This window comes from Myotis lucifugus, unplaced genomic scaffold, assembly GCF_000147115.1.
Source record: "Myotis lucifugus unplaced genomic scaffold, Myoluc2.0 scaffold_153, whole genome shotgun sequence".
Taxonomy (NCBI): domain Eukaryota; kingdom Metazoa; phylum Chordata; class Mammalia; order Chiroptera; family Vespertilionidae; genus Myotis; species Myotis lucifugus.
Window position 1 is genome coordinate 2,831,930 of NW_005871201.1, and position 22,184 is coordinate 2,854,113.

Sequence of the window (22,184 nt, forward strand, 5' to 3'; positions counted from 1 at the left end):
CACCCTGTAGCACTACCTCTTGGCAGAGTCTAAAAGGGAGCAGCTGACAAGCTGACAAAGCAGCCCAACACCACCATCCTGAACATGGAAGGGTAAGGGGTGCTGAGCGACAACAGCTTAATCATCACAGTACTTACTTTCCAATAATAGTTGTAGTCAAATTGATACTAAGATGTACCATATTAATTCACTCAATGGCTTTGTATACTTCTGCAAAACATGTTCAAGACTTGGCGATGTGTCAGCATTGGCTTTTACCTGCCTAGTGTGAGTGAATTTACCAGGGATTTCGCAAAGTCCAAGACACCTGCATTCCCATTCCAGTCCAGCCACTTTTTGTATGGCCTGGGGCACATCACTTCTCAGTTACCTCTCATCTAACATGAAGGAGGTGGATTCAATTTCCTTAAAGCCCATTCCAATTTTGTAATTACTAGAGATTATTATGGGAAAGGGCACCTTTTATTAGCATGGCTTTTGTGGAAAGAGGAATCCAAAACAGTAAGATTTCTAAGATATTGTTGGACCTCCAGAAGTAACTTGAGGGTCCTGGGAGGAGGAGAGCCTTGGAGAAAGGAGATGAGGGAGGAGGAATGTAAGAGTGCTGAGGAGATAGACATCTGTAAGGGATGCTAGGAGAGAGCAGACAGCCGAGCAGGAGAGAGCCTGGCATTTCTGTGTCTCTGATTATTTGAATTTTTCTCAATGGTTCATCTTATGCTTCCTGGCTTGTGAAATGTAAGTTTTGTGTGCTCTATAATCCCATGTGGAAACAAGATAGGATGGGCGCAAGTCCACTCAGGGGAATTAAGAGTCCAAGGTTGCACGCTTAATCCTCTTTTCCCTCCAGGACTACAAAAGTGGAGGGTGGGAGACCTGTGCATATTGCCATCTGGCACAAAGCATTTCTTGACATCACACCACCTTCATATAGATGAAATACTTTGTGCTTTTTGGCAGAATGGTGGTGCTATTTCTTTCTTTTTTCTTTTTTTTTTTTAATCCTCACCCGAGGATATTTTTCCATTGAATTTTAGAGACAGTGGGAGAGAGAGGGAAAGACAGAGAGAAATATCAATGTGGGAGAAACATACTAATTGGTTGCCTCTTGCATGTGCCCCAACGAGGGCCCAGGCTGGGCAGGAGCCTGCAACCGAGGTACATGCCCTTGACCGGAATCGAACCCAGGACCCTTCGGTCATCCACAGGCCAATGCTCTATCCACTGAGCCAAACCAGCTAGAGCTGGTGGTGCTATTTCAATGCAATGTAAATGGAACTCACTTCCTTACAGAGGAAAGAAATGCTTGTAACTGGATCACAGAAAATCCAGGTGAGCACCAAAGGATAGGCAATGTTTGTGGCTAGTCCCTGTGTGTGTAGTGTTGATGTCAAATGCTTACAATTCCTCTATAACTCTCCCACGAATCTGGTTACAAATCACCCAGTAATTAAATATCCTCTTTGAGATATCATGGCTAATTTAATGAGGGCCAAACCCATCACAACAGATTTTTCATCTGAGCTGGTGGGGTTTTTTTCCATTGTTTCATTTTCAAAGATATTTTATTATGGCAAGATATTTGGTAATATTCTTTATTAGGCTGATAAGTTTTGAATTGCTTTTCATTTTATTATCACATTAGTTCCTTCTTAATGGTTTTACTAGAACTCCGAGGTCTCCCGAGTTTTAATAACCTCCCTTTTTTCAGTACTTATAGTCATGAAATTAATTGTATAAAGTCATGATCCTTCACTGAATGTGTCACCCGGGCCAAAAGAAGAAAATTCAGTAGGAAGAATTAGACCTTGAAGAGTGATTGACGATTCATCCCACTGCAGATTTTTCACTGAGACTTTCATTTGCTTCTCAGTAGCACAATTTCCTTTCTTTCTAAGAATGTCCTTCAGATTGAGGAATATTTTGCGATTCTCTGAACTGGGGTTATTAAAATTAAACTTTTTAGAGATCAATTGACTTTTTAAAGTATATGAAAGACATGTTTTCATCCACTTAAGCTCTTTATGGTTGGCTTTGAGTTATATAGGTTTCAGGTGTACAATTCTATAATACATCATCTTTATATTGTATTGTGTGTTCACCACCCCAATAAATTCAATAAAAAAAATTTTAAAAACACAATCCAGTTTTTAAAAGAGGTAAAGATTTGAACAGACCCTTCACCAAAGAAGATACATGGGTAGCAAATAAGATTACAAGAAAATGTGCCACAAAATGCAAAATGATACCCTAGTAAGAAACCTATTAGAATGGGAAGGAGAAAAACTGAGAAAACCAGGTGCTGATGAGGATGCAGAGCAACTGGAACTGTCACACACCACAGGTGGGGATGCCAATGGCACAGACACGGTCTGGCTGGCTCTTATAGAATTAACATACAAGCCAGCAATTCTACTCCTAGGGATTCACCCCATTTCAACAAAAATGTATGTTCTCAAAAGAAAGCCTGTATACAAATGTTTATAGTGACTTTATTCATAATCATCAAAAACTGGGGGGAAATCCAAATGCTTTTCTACTGCTGAATGATAAAGCCAGTTACATTCATACAGCCCTACTCAGCAATGAACAGTAACAAATATGCAACCTGGATGATCTCAAATGCATTACACTAAAAGAAGCCAACTCAAAGGGTTACATTCTGCATGATTCCATCTACATGACACTCTGGAAAAGGCAAAAACTATAGGGAAAGGAAACAGATTAGTGGTTGCCAGGGAGTAGGGTAGGGAGAGGGGCTGACCTTTGTGGGTAATGAGATTATTCTATATCTTGGTTGTATGGTCGATATGTAACTAGATGTATTATCAAAACAGCACTGTAAACTAAAAACGGTGACTTTTTCTGTATGCAAATTATACTCAAAATTTTCAAAGTGGCCATGGCCGGTTTGGCTCAGTGGATAGAGCGTCGGCCTGCGGACTGGAAGGTCCCGGGTTCGGTTCCGGTCAAGGGCATGTACCTTGGTTGCGGGCACATCCCCAGTGGGGAGTGTGCAGGAGGCGGCTGATCAATGTTTCTCTCTCATCGATGTTTCTAACTCTCTATCTCTCTCCCTTCCTCTCTGTAAAAAATAAATAAAATATATTTTTTAAAAAAATTTTTTCAAAGTGTATAGCTTTCATACTCTACCATTAACACCTTAAAACATTACATTAAACATTTCTGCACAGTGCTTATAGATAGTGTCATGATCAGCCTATACCTGGAAGATATTTCTCTTTTCTTAGGCCAGAATATTGGTTTTTCTGAACAAAGGACTGAAAACTGAAAGAAAAGTACATCAAGCCCACTTCGAAACTTCCTGCTGATGGGGAAAAATGTAAATAGTAAATCACTGTCCTTCATCATTTCCCTCCACATAAAATTGAACTGTAAAATTCTCTTTCTCATTTTAATTCCAGCAATAATTCATTTGATTCTGGGACAGAATTCATCATGATCGGTCTGAATTATTTTCATCTTTGCTAGCAGTTTGCAGGACTTGACCAATAGTCATATGGATAATTTGAAATATTTGTTTGTTTATATCAGTCTAAACATCATCCATTGTGTTTTGTAGCAATGTAATTCTTTATGCCTGAAGAAAAAAAATTCGAAACAGTTTTAATGGAAATTCTCTTTATATAGGATCAAAATTCATGTCTTAAAAAACACTGAGCAAAAACCTGAACAAATAATCAGCAAACTACTGAAGACACAAAATACCGACATGTGAACCAAACCATGAAGCAGAATAAAATGTAAATCCATCACGTACTTATCTCATCTCAGAGAACTGCTGAGCACTCAAGCTTTTTCCTTCCCTTTGCCTAACTACTAAGTGGGTGGAAATGTTTTCCTTTCATTTACTGGAAACAAAAGTGATGCTGCATCAGCAGATAGGTTACAAAATAAAACACACAAAAACAAGATGACGCCTACTTAAATGTGAACAAAACAAAACAATCAGAGGCTTTATTAGGGCATGAATTTTGCAACCGAAAATTGTACTCAAAAAAATTAAAATGTGGGAGGAAAGGGCCTAAAACCCCATCAAGGGCAGAAAGAGCACATGGCATAAGCGGGACCCCTGGGGCCCAGGATGCAAGAGAACCAGGACAGCGAAAAAACATGAAGGCCAGCGTCAGGGGGAAGGCCAGCGTCAGGGGGAACAGGAGAGAAGTCAGCCCCGCTGAACTGGTGAATGGAAAAAACCTACAAAATGGAAAATATTTTCTAAAATTCATTGATAAATGTGAAATTCATTGTTCTATATTTAGAATTCACCATCCCCAACATGTGATTAAATGTAAAATTCATCGTTCTATATTTGAAATTCACCATTCCTAAAAGACTTAGTTTTTAATTGACATATTATAAATGCAAAGTTATTAGTAGAGAGAAATGTTCTCTCAATGAGTGATTATGCAAAGAGAAGACTTTTTCATTAAAAATTACAAACTTCAGCTCATTGACTCAGGAAGAAACCAGCACTGTGAGAATTTCATAGGCATAAAATGCAAAAGAAAGCTTTAAAAAAAAAAAAACAGAACAGATAGTAAAATGTATTCCAACCCGGGTTTTTTCATCCACAGAGAGACAGCTATGTCAGTTAACTGTGCTAAATATAAATCCAATCTCCAAGCATGTTAGGATAAACTATTCCCCAGAAAACTGAGAAAATATATAAATGAGACAGCCAAATTTTTACTGGGAGATGTTGGAGACATTGTGTAGAGCTGGAATGGTGCCAGAGAGCTACAGTGGTATGCAAACATTAGTGTAAGTCTTGAAAAGGTGAGGACGATCAATTCTGAAAACTAGACTAGAGAGTGTGACGTTACCTCGGGGGAGACTGGCCTGGAAGGTTCTGCAAGCCTGCAAAAAGGAAGCAGAGACTCCAGTAGTATGTGACGACATGGATGAACCAGGAGGACCCTCTGCTAAGTGAAGTGCACGGGTCACAGAAGAAATACTGCATGATCTTCCTTAAATGAGGGATCTAAAATAATCAGACTCATAAAAACACAGGGTAGAATAGTGGTTGCCAGGGGCTGGGGAAGGAGAAATAGGGAGTTGTTCTTAAATAGGTATGAAGCTTCAGTTGTGCAGGATGATTGAGTTCCAGAGATTGCTGAACAGTATAGCACTTGCCCTAGAGCAGGGGTGGGCAACCTTTTTGTGAGTGCGTGCCAAAACCAGCAAAATCTCTGACTCAAAATTCTTCTGCATGTCAACCCTAATTTTTTGAGAACATGTTACGCCTACTTGATATCTCTTAAGGTGTACGTATGTGAAGAACCTTGAAGAAATAATAAAATTCACTCGAGCGACAAAAACACAGTATATGATGATGAAAAATACGTTTATTTTTTAATGTATACATGTACACTGATAGTCCGACAGAAAACTTTATGACTCCGTTTGATATTATCAGTGGGACTTTTGCTGCTGCATCACTGATGACAGAGATTTTACATCAGGTTTATATTTCGTGACCTTCAGAGATATGCACGAGCTACTACTTTCATCCGTCAGGCTACTCCTATTACGAGACTTAACAAAATTCATCACTGAGAACAAAGATTCACAAGCGTATGTGGATGAAACCAAAACACTGGTCGGATCTAGGAAGGTAGGGAGAGTTAAGGCAGAGGCATAGAAATTGCTCTTCCCCTCTCTCGTCAATCCATGTCTATGGTCTTTAAGATAACTTATGTAAAATTATTTATTTATCTAAGATGCACCTACACTGAATTTATCTGAAAAATAAAAAAGTCGATATTAAGAAAAAAATTGTAAATAGAAGATTATAAGAGATGGTTTTGCGTGCCAGCAAAAGTTACTGGCGTGCCATGTTTGGCATGCATGCCAGGGGGTTCCCACCCCTGCCCTAGAGTTAACACTTTAGTATTGTTACTAAATATTTCAAAATTTGTTAAGAGGGTGGATCTTAGGTTAAGTGTTCTTTTCTACAAAAATCAATAACAAACAAAAGAACAGGAGGAAACTTTTGGAGGGGATGAATATGTTAATGAGCCTGATTGTGGTGACCATTTCATGGGGGTATGCTGTGTTCCAATTTATCAAACTGTATGTATGCATAGCAGTGGTTCTCAACCTTCTGGCCCTTTAAATACAGTTCCTCATGTTGTGATCCCCAACCATAAAATTATTTTCATTGCTACTTCATAACTGTAATTTTGCTACTGTTATGAATCATAATGTAAATATCTGATATGCAGGATGGTCTTAGGCGACCCCTGTGAAAGGGTCGTTCGACCCCCAAAGGGGTCGCGACCCACAGGCTGAGAACCGCTGGTTTAGAGGGTGAGGAGGTCTCAGAGCTCCATCTTATCCAAAGTTTGTGGCTATTTTTTCAAACAATGTGGACAAGGACACTGATGGCATGGTTATTAAAGTTGTGTGTGGCATAAAGTCCACAGGGACAATCAATGAGGACCTCAGAGTCCCTTAAAAACCCACAGCATTGGGCAAATATAACATAAAATTTATAAAGGAATGTATTTAAGGTTCTTCTCTTGCTTCATAAACTTAAAACTCACTTAGGTTTAAAAAAAATAATAACTCCACTGATGTGGTTTGTATTAGACTACAAGATGGGACAAATGACTTAGAAACATAAGTAAAAATTCCATGTGAGTTGAGAGTGGCTATGTCAGTCTTATTTGAAGGCAAGTTCAAGAGCTAGAAAGAGGGTTGTCTGTTCTCTTCTGCGCTGGTCAGACTACACCAGGGGGTTGTGTCTCCAGAAAGATAATTTAAAACCTACTTTTGTAAAGAGAACAGCAGCCCAGGAGGGTTGGGTTATATGAAGAACTGTGAAAATGGAAGACTCATTGAGGACAATGAACTTCACATTTTGCAGTTCTATCAATAGAGAAAGCATTAGATTTGTTAAGGGTAGTCCCCAGGAGGCAAAATTAGAGCCAGTGGGTGGGAAGTGCTAGGGAGCCAGGTTTCCGTCAGGTATACAGAAGGCATTTCCAACTGAGCTGTGCCTGGGCAAAGCGGGCAGCCTTAAGAGTTGGGAGTGAATTGGAAGTCCCTGAAGCACTCACACAGGGCTCCATAACTACAAGGGAAGTGTTTTCCACTGGGACTGGGGTGGGAGAAGGTTGGTGGTTATTTAGAGTCAATATCCTAAAGATTCTATTCAGCGTGTGTGGATATGTCACTTGCTGTTCTACCCCATGTGTCCTTTTTTAGACAATATAAAAAGCAAAGGAGAAAGCTTCATGGCTTTTAACTTGCTGTCAAAATTGGGTGTTGGGCATAACCACACCTAAAAGTTAGGGGAAAACTCAGAGAAGGCAAGAAAGGACAATGATGGAGAAGGCCAGGGGGAGAGGGGTGGACATGACCTAGAGCTGCAGGGAAGGAGAAGGGTGGAGGGAAAGACATCGCCAGGGAAGCAGCGCTCTCCCAGAGCTGTTCCCCTCACCTCTCCATGCCAAGTCCATGGCCATGCCCCACTCACCGCCTCCTGTCTCTCACTGCCTTTCTAACTGGGTTCTTTAAGCTGCTGACCTAAATATCACAAATCACGGGTTTCTTTCTTTCTGTTTTATGATAAAGACATACATGGGGGAGGAATGGGGAAGATTGGAGGTAGAAAAATCAGGAACCAACAATATTTAACCAACACAAGTCATTGAAATTCAGTTCTCCATCTTCATAAAAGCTCTGAGTGTGGGTGGATTTGCCCTCATGATTTTCCAGTCTTATTTACCCATGTCCACAATCACAACAGCTCATCTCAATCCCACATCATGGCGGAGTAATCCTCTCTCCCGTATGTGCTCTGAGAAGTGACATCTCATATGTCAGTCAAAACTAATCATCTACCTGTACATGTGAGCTATAAAATACTAACTTTCATTGAAATGTCATATATAGTAAAAAGTGCAAAAAACACTTTGACAACAAGATGGCAGTGTAGGTAAATGCCTGTACTCCCGCCTCCCACAACCACATCAAAATTATAACCAAAAGACAGAACGACCATCACCCAGCACTGCTGGGAAGCTGGCTGAATGGAAGTCCTACAACTAGAGAAGCAAAGAAGAAAGCACACTGAGATGGGTAGGAGGTGCACAGGTGTGGAATGGGCTGATCTGGGATCCACATGGGCTGCTTTTTTAATCTGGAGGAAGAGCTCTCTGCGGAGGCGCCCAGAGGAGCAAGGGGTCCCAGCCCCACACCAGACCCCCCAGCCCAGTGTCCCAGAGCTGGGAAAAGAAATCCCTACAGGCAGTAAGACCTATAGGCTGTAAAAACCTGTGCAGATTGGGGCTCAGTGACACAGAGGCTGCTGGAGACCCGACTGTTCTTCTTAAAAGGCCGGCACCACGAACTGAACTTACAAGGTCCCACTTCCACGTAGCTCCAGCACCAGGGCAGGGCTCTGGAGGACACAGACACATATGAGGAGAAACTGGATTGTCTGGCATTGGGGCAGGAACTCGGGAGGGTCAGGGAGGGGGGCTTTCTCCCAGACAGAGGTGCTCACAGGGGTCATTGTTCCTAAGCTGGGACCTCTCCAGTCAGAGGGCTGACTGGCAACCATTTATGTTTGCTCTACCCTTGTGATTCCCTAAGACCCCCACCTCAACCAATTTATAACCCCACCCAAGCTGTGTGCAGCAGCTTTTACATATGAACTAGGGGCCCAGTGCACGAATTTGTGCACCTTGAAAGGAACTGTGGGCCATGAGGCTGCAGTGGGCATAGGGGTGGGCCTCGGCCCATCCTCTGTGCCCCCACCTAGCCCCTCCCACCTTGGCCCATGGTCCCCTGCCTGCTGGCAGCCCCACTCCCACCGCCCCACTCCCACGCGCTGACACCGCTGGCCCGGCTTGCACCCGCTGATGGCGCAGAGTGATTGGGGCCAGTGCCAGCAGCAGGTGAGAGCTGCGGCTGCTGCCCTAATCGCCCCTCAGGAATAGGAGGAGGTAGAGAAGCCCTCAGGGGCTATCGGGGCAGCAGCCACCGCTCGCACTCGCTGACAGTGCCAAGCGATCAGGACTGGTGCTGGGTGCCAGCAGCAGGTGTGAGCAGCAGCTCCAGTGGCAGCTCCAGCACTGGCTGTGGATGTGAGTGGGACTGGCGCTGGCAGTGGGTGCAAGTGGCGATTCAGGTGCTGGCAGTGGATGCGAGCGGGGCCATCACTGGCAGCGGGTGTGAGAGGCGGCTGCTGGCCCTCAGCAATGGGTAGAAGTGGGGCCAGCACTGGCAGCAGGTGCAAGCGCCTGGCAGCACCATGGTGCACAGGAGCAAAGAATTTTCAGTAACCACGAAAGGCTCACCCTGATGACAGCGACCAGTGCCCCACCTTGGTCAGAAGCCCCCGCTCACCTGCTCTACTATCCCGCCATGGCGATGCCTGCCATGTTCTGCGCTCTTCCACCTGCTGCTGACGCCTGCCATGTTCCATGCACGCCCCCTGGTGGTCAGCGCACGTCATAGTGACTGGTTGTTCAGTCCTGTTGTTCTGCCATTTGGTCTATTTGCATATTAGGGTTTTATATATATAGATGGCTTGTCCTTGCTCAGGCTAAAATCTGTCAAACAAGCTGCAGCTGGGTCAGGGAGCCCCCAAACCTATGAATAAAAGGCCCAAGACCAAGCACCAGCACCAGCCTGTCTTGCTTCACAGCTGGGTCTCAACTGGGCACTTCCAAACCTGATACAAAGAGGAGGAATCTGCAGATCTCTATGTAGCTCCTGCTGGGTGGCCCCAGACAGTGGCTAACTTTGCACCTCATTGGAGACCCAAGAGCCATTGTACCCAGTGGTCACTATCAGACCATACCAGATTACAACTCTACATATCCATAAGTGACACACTCAAGGGGCAGACTCAGTGAGCACCAAAACCCCACTGAAGCAAGTCCTGCTCTCCTGCACAGCAGCTTTCCCACTGTAGTTGCAGCTGGTCCTCACAGCCAATTGGCCTGGATGTCAATTCCTCCCAGTGACACCAATAGCAATCAAGGCTCAACTATAACAAGACTATGCTCACAGCTCACAAAAGGGTGCCACTAGAGCTCCTAGCTCAGATGACTGGGGAGGCTGAGCCACTGGACCCTATAGAACACCTACTACACAAGGACACTCTACCAACTCAAGGAAACATAGCAGCTCTACCCAATATATATGTAAACAAACACATGGAAGAAGCCACAATGCAGAGACAAACGTGTCACAAATAAAAGAAATGGAAGAAAGCAAACTACTGAATACAGAGTTCAAAACCACAGTTATAAGGTTACTCAAGAATCTTCTAGAAACCTCCAAAAAAATGGAAAAGAATCAGTCCGAAATTAAGCATACACTGATTGAAATAAAAAATAATATACAGCCCTAGCTGGTTCTGCTCAGTGGATAGAGCATCAGCCTACAGACTGAAGGGTCCCAGGTTCATCGCCAGTCAAGAGCACATGCCCAGGTTGCAGGCTCGATACCCAGTAGGGTGTGCAGGAGGCAGCCAATCAATGATTTTCTCTCATCATTGATGTTTCTATCTCTGTCTCCCTCTCCCTTCCTCTCTGAAGTCAATAAAAAATATATTTTTTAAAAAGAATAATATACAGGGATTCAACAGTAGAATAGAGGATTCTGAGAATGAAATCAATGATTTGAAATATGAGGAAGCAAAAAACACCCAACCGGAAAAGCAAAAAGAAGAAAGAATCCAAAAATATGAAGATACAGTAAGGAGCCTCTGGGACAACTTCAAGCATACCAACATTTGCATTATGGGGGTGCCAGAAAAAGAGAGAGAGCAAGATATTGAAAACCTATTTGAAGAAATAATGTCAGAAAACTTCCCCTACCTGGTGAAAGAAATAGACTTACAAGTCCAGGAAGCACAGAGAGTCCCAAACAAGAGGAACCCAAAGAGGACCACACCAAGACACATCATAATTAAAATGCCAAGGGCTAAAGACAAAGAGAGAATCTTAAAAGCAGCAAGAGAAAAGAAGTTAGTTATCTACAAGGGAATGCCCATACAACTGTCAGCTGATTTCTCAACAGAAACTATGCAGGCCAGAAGGGAGTAGCAAGAAATATTCAAAGTGATAAATAGCAAGGACCTACAACCAAGATTACTCTACCCAGCAAAGCTATCATTTAGAACTAAAGGTCAGATAAAGAGCTTCACAGACAAGAAAAAGCTAAAGGCAATTGGGGGGGGGGGGGAGGAGACATATGTAATACTTTCAACAATAAAGAATTTAAATTTTTTTAAAAAGAAAAGAAAAAGCTAAAGGAGTTCATCACCACCAAACCAGTATTATATGAAATGTTGAAGGGTATTCCTTAAGAAGAGGAAGAAGAAAAAGAAAAAGATCAAAAATATGAACAACAAAATGGCAAAAAATACATACCTATCAACAATTGAATCTAAAAATCAAAATAAATGAATAAGAAATCTAATGAACAGAATAAACTGGTGAATAAAATAGAATCAGAGGCATGGAAATGGAACAGAATCACAATTCTCAGAGGGTAGGGTGTGGTGGGGTGGGAAGAGATTAAGCAAAGATCTTATATGCATATATGCATTACCTATGGACACAGACAATAGAGTGGTGAAGGCCTGGGGAGGGGCGGGAACCAGGTGGAAGGGGGCAATGGGGAGAAAAAAGAAGGACATCTGTAATAATCTCAACAATAAAGATTAAATAAATAAATAAACATTAAACAATTGAGAAAAAATACTTTAAAATATATAATGAAAGCCTGGCCAGTGTTGCTCAGTGATTGAGCATTGACCTATGAACCAGGAGGTCACAGTTTGATTCTCGGTCAGGGCACATGCCCGGGTTGCAGGTTCGATTCCCAGTGTGTGGTGTGCAGGGGGCAGCCGATCAATGATTCTCTCTCATCACTGGTGTTTCTATCTCTCACCCCCTCTCCTTTCCTCTGTGAAATCAATAAAAATATAAATAAATAAGTAAATAAATAAAATATATAATGAAAGATGCATTCCTCTCACCACACATCTCAATCCTCACCTTCCCTCCCTAGAGGCAAAGGCTATTAACCGTTTCTCATGTATTCACGGGTCATTTCTGGCAGGATATGCACAGTCCTGGGCTTGCGACAGGGTAGAAGGGCTCCAGTGCCCATCTGCATTCTGTGGATCCCCCAAACCAGCCTTCCCATGCTCTGTCATTTTATTACTATCCCCTCAGGGAGCACCACAGAGCTGCCTGTCTGCACTGTTCAGGTAATCTCCAGGTACCAGTGACTGTGCCCATCAATGCTGTGGTTCAAGGTTGCTCCCATGCTGAGTGAATTAGCCCTCCTTTCCATAAAGCCAGTCATGCTTACTGTGCATTGTTGCAGAATATGTGACAGCAGAGCGTCTGTCTGGAAATCACACATGCACTGGCACGAGTCACTCTGCAGTCTTTTTCACAGCTGTTCCATACAGAGCCACCAAAATGTGCTTAACTAGCCTCGACTAATGCACACTGAGGCTCGGCCCATTTTTCACTTGTAAAGACAATTCTGTAAGATGTTCTTATGGACTGAATAGTCCTCCCAAAATTTCTGTGTTGAAGCCCCAGTCCCCAGTACCTCAGACTGTAACTGTATGTAGAGATGGGGCCTTTAAAGAGGTGATTAAGGTCAAATGGGGTCATATGGGTGAGCCCCTAATCCAATAGGACTGGTGTCCTTATAAGAAGAGATTAGGACACAGAACTGCACAGAGGAAAGTCCATGTAGGGACATAGGGAGAAAGCAGACATCTGCAAGCCAAGGAGAGAGGCCTCAGGAGAAACCAGACCTGCTGACACCTTGATCTTGGACCTCCTTACAACTTGGACCTCCAGCCTCCAACAGAGACTTAAATTTCTGTTGTTTAAGCCACACAATCTGCAGTATTTTGCTATGGCAGCCTGAGCAAACTAACACAGATGTATACTTTAACAAACTGCTTATTTTTTCCCCATTGCCTTTCAGAGAGAGTGGAAGAGAGAGAGAGAGAGAGAGAGAGAGAGAGAGAGAGAGATTGATGTGAGAGAAACACATCAATTGGTTGCCTCTGGCACACACCTCAACCAGAGGCAGGGAGCAAACCACAACCCAGGTATGTGCCCTTAACTGGCAATCGAACCTGCGACCCCTCAGTGCGCAGCCCAATGCTCTAACCACTTAGTAACACCGGCCAGGGATAACTGCTTATTTTCCAACATAGATGTTATATTTTCACTAACCTATCCTTAGGTAGGATAAACCTAAAAGACAGGTGGTAATTCAGTTCTGCTTGCTAGAAGATATGATTTCATCTACCCACTTCTGGGTGGGCAGAATAAAATCCTGGAAAATCTGCTGCCTTACTCTTCTCTCAGGCTGATGCTTCTAACTTGGAGACCACGCTGTGCCTACAAAAAAGAGTTACTCTGATTCAAAGAGGCATGGGACCCAAGCTTCAGAGTTATTCAGATGTTGCTAACATCTACTCTAACTGGATAGATAGGATCAGGTCCAGAGCAGGAGAGCTTCCCCCACAAATATCACATCTACAATGCAGAACTAATAGAAACATTAAAAATAATGTCTGTAAAAGACCTCCAACGTGATAGACAGTCAACACATGAGAACTAGCCTTATTATCATAGTTTCTGGACTATGCATTTCCACTCATATTTAACACTTTCAGGCCAAGGGAAACTATGATGACCACAATTTGCCTTTCTGAACTGTCACAGATATGCCAGTTGGGTAGTTTGGACTGGGGTAGGGGCCAGGGGGAAACAAGCAATCTGACATTTCCCCATTACAACCCATATCTTTCAGTCTCACTAAAATTAAAATTCATAGTAAAGTGTTCCTTAACAAAATGCAAATGCCCTTGGAAATGGCAAATGTAATGTAACACTTAAATCAAAGATGAGTGGACCTGTGGGGAAAAGGCCATGTGATCAAATGATAAAGGGTTCGTAGGGGGGAAACGGGGAGCAAAAAGAGAAGATTGCAAAACGAGAAGATTGCCAAAAAGAGTAGAAAGTTCACCTGCCTTACAACTTCGCTGACTGCCAGCTGTGCTCTACTGGCATTTAGCCTAATGCCTTTTGACACAATCTCTTGTTTAGCTGTCATGTTCCCCACCAACAACACTGCAAAGCTAGCAAACCCCATACTAGTAAGATCTTCCCACTCAAATGTATCCACAAAGTTTAGGATATACATAAGGTTTATTAAATTATTCTGACATTAGCCCAATTGGCATGGCTAGTTGTTGAGCATCGACTTATGAAGTAGAAGGTCATGGTTCGATTCCGGTCAAGGTACATGCCTGGGCTGTGGGCTCCATCCCCAGTATGGGGCATGCAGGAGGCAGCTGATCAATGATTGGCTCTCATCAGTAATGTTTCTATCTCTCTCTCCCTCTCCCTCCTCTCTGAAATTAGTAAAATTATTTTTTTATTCTGACATTAGGATTCATTCTTTTTTTTCTTAAATATATTTTTATTGATTATATTGACCTCAGAGAGGAAGGGAGAGAGAGATAGAAATATCAATGATGAAAAAGAATCATCGATTGACTGCCTCCTGCATGCCTTCTACTGGGGATCGAGCCCACAATCCAGGCATGTGCCCTGACTGGGGAATCAAACCATTACCTCCTGGTTCATAGGTCGATGCTCAACCACTGAGTCACATGGGTCGGGCAGGATTCGTTCTTAAAAAAAAAAACTAGAGTCCCAGTGCACGAAATTTGTGCATGGGGAGGGGGGTATCTCTCAGCCCGGCCTGCACACTCTCCAATCTGGGACCCCTTGGGGGATGTCCAACTGCCAATTTAGGCCCAATCCCTGCAATTCAGGACCGCTGGCTCCTAACCGCTCACCTGCCTGCCTACCTGATCACCCCTAACCCCTCTGCCTGCCTGCCTAATTGCCCCTAACCCCTCTGCCTGCCTGCCTGATCACCCCTAACCACCTCTGCCTGCCTGCCTGATGCCCCTAACCGTTCTCCCCTGTCGGCCTGATCGCCCCTAACTGCTCTGTCTGCCTGCCTGATCACCCCTAACTGCCTCTGCCTCAGCCCCCGCCATAGCTTTGTCCAGAAGACGTCTGGTCTATCTAGTCTAATTAGCATATTACCCTTTTATTAGTACTGATAATTTGGTGCTCTAGCTGGTTTGGCTCACTGGATAGAGCATCAGCCTGCAGACTAAAGAGTGGCAGGTTCAATTCCAGTCAAGGAAACATGCCTGGGTTGCGGGCTTGATCCCCAGTAGAGGGTGTGCAGGAGGCAGCCAATCAATGATTCTCTCTCATCATTGATGTTTCTCTCTCTCTCTCTCTCTCTCTCTCTATCTCTCCTCTCTGAAATCAATAAAAATATATTTAAAAAATAATAATTTTGCTACCCAATTTTTCATCCTACAATATTAGAGAAGAAAACTAGCTTGATTCCTCCCTACCATTCTTGAATTAAACCTACCAATCAAGGTATTGTTATTTGTTTGGTTTGGTTTTTTGGAAATTGATTATCTGGTATGACAAGAAGGCCAAAGATGAACTAGTGAATAATTGCCATGGTCAAGGACTCAGGGACTCTCTCTCTCTTTCTCGCTCTGCCATCCTCTGCAGGCCTGCAAGATCTCACTTGGTTGTGGCCAGTTGATTCCATAACCTCAGGAGTCACATGATTCAGGACTTCCTTATATTCAACCTCCCATCTGTGGGTGAAGGAAAAATTTCCATTCTTTCTCCTCTTAGTACTTCTGAATGACCAGATGGCCACCTTCTTGCTGTGTCCTCATATGGTCCTTTTCTCCATGTACTATATGTGCCCCTAGTCGAGCTATTGTTTTAGCAATCTTCCTTGGATACTGTTCACACCATAATATTAAATTTAAAAAAATAAGACATTAAATTTCCCTCACCTATAAAAGTTATGTGATTTTTTTCATGTTCAATTTTCATCAGTCCATTAGGTCACAAGTGTGCCCATTCCAATATAACTATGCCATCATTACAGGAACACTTCACTCTGAAGGAAGAAGCTGTTCTGCCTAAGAGACTCTCAGATGACTGAAGTTTTCTATCTGAGCACAGAAACAGTGTTGTGTGATTTAGATGGAGAGTTCCCTACATTTATATAAATATCCATTTTTCCATTTAAATATACAGCCCACACTATCTTTGGGGATAATAAGTTCCTTGTGTTGAATACCTGTTATGACAAGTAATATTTGCATATGTCATAAAATAACCTATTTCCTAAATGGAGTTCTTCAAGGAACATGACACTGAACACAATGTGATGTGGAGGCGAGCTGAGATGTTCTAGGGACAGTGACAGCTCTACTCCTGCTGCCCTGGTCCTTTGGCCCTGCTGGCAGTGGGTGAGGGTGGGCCCCTGGCAGGGTCCTTCCCCCTAGGACTGGCCTGCTCTCTGGACTGTACCCTGACCCAGAGAGAAACCTGACTGCTATTCTCTTGTCTCTCACAGCCCTCCAAGTTCCTCTGACCTCAGCTTCGTGACCTTAACTTCCACCCAGATGTCCCAAATATTCCTGTTCCCCAATTTAAATTCTCAACATGGACTCATCACCTCATCTCTATGGCCTGCCTTTGGCTCAGATGCCCAACCCAGGCTCCACCAACTGAAGAGGAGTCAGGGAGCTCTGGGTGGGACAGTGTCACTTAGAAGGGGATGAGGCATCGTTAGGGACATATTTCTCCCAGGGCTTTAAGAACAGTCCCTGGTTCTAATCAGTACTGGGGCTTCTCTCTAGCAAATCCCTCTGGGGCTTTATATATTCCAACTTTGTTTTCCGAGCATTCACCCCTCTTCGCTGGAGTTTAGATACAGCTTGTCTTCATTCATCGGCTTCCCCAGCGTTCCAACTACTCCTCAGGAATGTGGGATCGGTTCCAGACCACCGCGATAAAGTCTCCCAATAAAGTGAGTCGTCACCTTTTTGCTGGTCGAGGGTCTTGCCTTCAAATTGTAAAAAACACATCTGGGAAGCACAATCAATCGAAGTGCAATAAAACACAGGGTGCCTGTGCTTTGCTTTGCAGTTTCAGAGTCAGCAGCGGCCACAGCCTCCTCCTGTGCGGGGGATTCTACATTCTGGTGGAGTCAAACACTTTACTGCTGAAGACAACTCTGACGCCTTCCAGACCCATGGAGGTTGGCTGAAAGGACGCAGGCAGGCAGCCCTGCTCAGGTGGGAAAGCTCAGGTCATTTAGGACTCCACACCTGCTTGCAGACGGATCCCTTCTACAACATCCCCACCAAGTGGCTGCCCAGCCTCTGCTCCAGCATCTCCAGGAAGGAACTCACCATGTCGAGGCAATGCATCCTAACTTTAAGTGACTTGATTAAGACTGCACTTAAGATTGAGCTTAAACTGCATGTCCCTTTAGCACCCACCCAATGGCAGAGTTTTCACCCAGAGCCAGTCAGAGCAGGTCTAATTGCAGGGAAGCAGGTGAGTGTAGTATACCCTGTGCTCCAATGTGAATGAGACTGAGCAAGGTGACAACCCTCCTTATTTCAAAAAAAGAAAATGAAGACAGTGCCTCCTCCCCGAGGATGGGAACAGGGCACACAGTCATGCTCATGATCCACTGTTCTGCTTGGCAACCCTCCGACAACTGGAAAGCATCTGTCCTGACTCCTTCAATCATTCTCTCCTCCAGGCACACATCCACAGCCTCTTTAACTGTGCCTCTTAGGGTATGATTTCAGGGCCTTTACCACCTAGAATTCATTTCAGCTTTCTATCATGGCTTCGTCCATTCCTTTATTCCTAGTTTCTTATATCATCCATGTTAGCTGAGCCAGGATGGGGTGGCAAAGCGGAGATCCCTCCCAGGAAGGACTTTCCTTGTGAGCATAGTGCCAACCGCACTCCCACCTCAGCCAACCAGCCCCAGCATCACATCAGGGGGAAGGTACCCGCCCTGCTCAGCCAGCCCATGGGAGAATCCTCACGGGGCTTGGCTCCCTTCCACTGCCTTTCCTAGTGCCGGCCCAGGAGGTGCTGGCTGGAGCCAGGACAAGTCTGGGTAGTGCTGGGTGTGGCTCTTCTGCGTTACCAGCTTTCTGTCAGCGTGGCTGCTATAACAGAGCACCACGGGGGGGGGGGGGCGGGGGGGGTGCTTAACAACATTTATTTCTCACAATCAGGGGGGCTGACAAGTCCAAGATCAAGGCACCGGCAGATTCAGTGTCAATAAGAACCCGCTTTCCGTATCAATGACCAGCTTCTCCCAGTGTCATCCCTGCAATGGAAGAGGTGAGGGAGGGCTCTGGGGTCTCTATAAGGGTACTAATCCCTTGATAAGGGGTCTGCCCTCATGACCTAATCACCCAAAGGCCCCACCTCCTAATACTATCACACTAAAGGTTAGGATTTCAATGTACAAGTTTTTTTGGGACACTTAACACACAGTCCACACAGTTTCCCTACTTGGCAGCCCTACCTGCTAAGAACAGTCTGAACGTAACTTCTTCCCCTCCTCTTCCTACCTCCTTACCAATCCTGAGAATCATCTCTCCCATAAAACTCCCTGGGTGCAGGGATACAGCGGAGGCCCTGCCACTCCTCACCCCGCCCACATCTCCAAGAACAGGATGCCCTCCGGGGATGACTGTGCCAGCTGCGAAGGCCAGGTCCTCTTGACGTGGTACAATTCCCCAAACACCACTCTGGAGCTACTCTGGGACATTAACTTCCAAATGTCCCGACCCCCAGAGCTCTCCATGCCTCACACACTCCAGATGCACCTCTGACCCGGCCAACAGGTGCTATCTCCCTAGTGCTCTCCGGGCAGGGAGCGTGGACTCACAGGGGCCTCGGCCAACGCAGCCTCACACCCTCCTACCACTGCATGGGGCAAATAACACAACACCCAAGTCAAAGAAGCTTTAAAACAACATGTTTATTACGCAACTTAACAAGATGTCTTAAAGTCACAGACTCCAGGTCAGTCCAGGAACTCAGTGGCATCGTCACAGACACAAAGTCCTTCCGTCTTTCTGCACCACCAGCCTCAGCTCCTTGGCTTCCACCTGCACTTTCCCCCGTGGTTGCAAAGTGGCTGCTACTGCTCCAGGTGTTACTGCTCACTCCTCAAGCAGCTCCTTCTATCAGCAACAAAACCTTTCCCAAAGCTCCCAGATGTCCCTCAAACCTCACTGGCAGGAACTGGGTCACATGCCCACCACCTACTCTGATGCCCAAGAGATGGGACCAAACAACCGACAGGGCCCGCGTCCCTGAATACACTGATGCCTGACACCTGAAATCTGGGGATTCAGTTGCTAAGGAAGAGGGGTGATGACTGCTGGGTAGGAGGGAGCAGTGTCTGCACATCTCCTTTGGCAGGCCCGCTGGCATCCCCTGCTCCAGGACAAGTGGCCTGGGTCAGAGGCCTGTAGACTTTGCCACTGTGGCCCAGATGACATCCATGTGTTAATGAAGAGCTAGCCACACTGTGGCCCCAACAGCAAAAGACACCACACGACAAAGCTATGTGCTTCTTGTTTGTCTGTTGAAACTTACTAGTAAGTAGACTCCTGTAGTCTACACAGCAATGACTTAGAGGTCTTCCCTGGAATGCACTAAGCTGGGCCCAAGATAGGAAACTGAGGCTGTAGCACAAGCTTAGAAGACTCCTGGACTTGAGAACATCTATGTCTTTATAGCAGGTCTTTCAGACATTTGGCCACTGGACAAAGTACTTTGGTAGAGTGGTACCTGGATATGTGGTTTAAATGTCAGAAATCTTCCATTTTTTCTATTCTGTTTGGTTATAACTTGATATGGTGTACACCGGTCACTCAGCAATGGTAAACAGTGTATGTAGAAGAATCTTATTTCTTACATCTTTTAAACTTGGTTTCACGTGCACATGGGGAGCTAAGCATTTCAAGGAATCTGAATGCCAGTCTGGCCGAGGGTCTCCTGAGGCCCACCTAGCACACCGAGGTTGCAATCCTGGAGCCATGGTTTTGGAGAAAGACACATTCAGATGGAAATGAGCTCAAGTCATTGACCTGAGTGTGGCTGGACCCTGCAGGTCTCTGTTCACATGGCTCCTGTCAGGCTGCATCAGCCCGAAGCTTATTTCTACTTTTGCTTGTTTGTTGTTGTTTTTTGTTTGTTTGTTTGTTTTTGTTTTTTAACTTTATATTTTACCAGATTAGTATTTATCCCTGATTTCAATCTGCACAGATATTTTTGAATCTTTATTGTTGAGAGTATTACAGGTGCCCCCCTTTTTCCCTCCATTACTCCGCTCCACCCGGCTCCCACCCCAGGTCTTCACCTCCACCCGGCTCCCACCCCAGGTCTTCACCACCCTATTGTCTGTATCCATAGGTAATCTTCTCACCCCTCCCACCCCCCTTCCCTCTGAGATTAGTCAATCTGTTCCATGTTTCTATGCCTCTGAATCTACTTTATTCATCAGTTTGTTTTTGAACCCTATTTTTGACATCAAACATGGTAGCTGTCATTCCCTATCCTGTGCCATGTGCAAAATTTGACCAATGTCCTTAACCTAGTAACTGATAAAAAATTCAAACCAGCCAGTCAGGGAAGCTACAATAACCTCTACAAGAAAAACCTTATTGAATAGTTCTTACTTAAAGGCACAATTTTAAGAAACAGTTAAAGATCTTGCAGATTCCGTGAATCACAATAATTCTATGAAACGGTCTGTTGTGCTTTGAGGCTGCAGGATCAAGCATCATCTAATTCTTGGGAAACTGAAGGAGAAACCCCAAAAGTGGCAAATTATACACAATTCTGAATATAACCTATGCCTCTCCTTCTATCACCAGGAATACGTCGGGCTCTGCCTACCACCCTGTCCTGGCAATGAGCTACAATGCATCCCTCTCCAAGGGTGCCCAGCCAAGTTACAGGGCTGACCACCATGGCAGAGAATTCGTTCTCCATTAGGAAACCAGGGCCTAGTGGAAAAGGAAGAGATGGTGGCAGCCAAAATGCTGACAGATGTCCACACTATCCCATCCCCTCACCCACAACACACACAGTTGCTCCCTGGACTATCACCCTGCTATTTCTTTCCAAGAACTTCGCACACTCTAACATTCACTCACCTATTCCTTTGTCTCCCCCTTCCAGAATATAAATTCCATAAGATTAGAGGCCTTGTCTGTCCATTCACCATTGAATTGGAAAAGCTGATTACACAGTAGGCACTCAATAATATTTTCTGAATGAATTAATGAGTCCCTAGTTGCTTCTCATTTAAATCAAAATTATCAAATTGATCACATTTTTATCAGTTTAGTAAAAGACACAAACCTTCTCACTTTATCAGATCTCTAAGACAGTCTGGTACTTAGGTTACAAGCTGTATGGCTGGGAGTTCAATTATTTTCTGTGATGAGCAGGGATTAGCTGAGCCATCATTCGATATTAATTTTTCAGATATATGAAACCTGTCTACTCAAATTCAAAGATTTTCCTTAACTTGTCTTTACCTAAATCGGTCAAGTCTCTTCTCATAAATGAGAAATATTAAATAAATGGCTGCTTTCATAAAATAAAGAAGTGACTAGCAGAAATAATCTACACCTTCTGTGAATAAGCTTTTCATTAGCATCTAAATTAATAATAAATACTATGTACAGACCAAAGTCTTTATGCCATGAGTTTTACAAATTGGTCCCCCTTTTCAGTACATCATTATACCAACTAGAGGCCCGATGCACAAAATTCTGCTGCCTCTGCCTCAGCCCCCACCCGCTGCAGCTTTGTCCGGAAGGAAGGACGTCCGGTCTAATTAGCATATTACGCTTTTATTATTATAGATGACAAGGATACTCAGGAAACCAAGACTGAGAGTCTAAGCCACTGTCCAAGGCCTCCTGCTGAGGGTCCAACAAGGATCTGAACCCAGGTCCGGCTCCCTCCGAAGCTCATGATCACTTATCTTACTATTAAATCATTGTCAACCACTCCACTGCATCATGTATCTTTTCTGAACACCCTATTTCTTCAACTCTGAGATCTATCAATGGTAGTTGACTAGGTACAATGCTGCCCATTACAGCTATAAAACACCATCTGTTGGAAGAAACCTCTCAATTTCAGAAACATTAAAATATGTATACACATACATATACATCTTAGAGTCAA

At 44.2% G+C, this 22,184-nt stretch overlaps 1 protein-coding gene across 1 annotated transcript in view; it reads right to left on the reverse strand.

The window, feature by feature from the left end:
- The window catches only part of FAM173B (family with sequence similarity 173 member B), a 136,858-nt gene that overhangs the window by 99,441 nt on the left and 15,233 nt on the right, over positions 1-22,184 (reverse strand). The gene's annotated exons all lie outside the window — the stretch shown is intronic.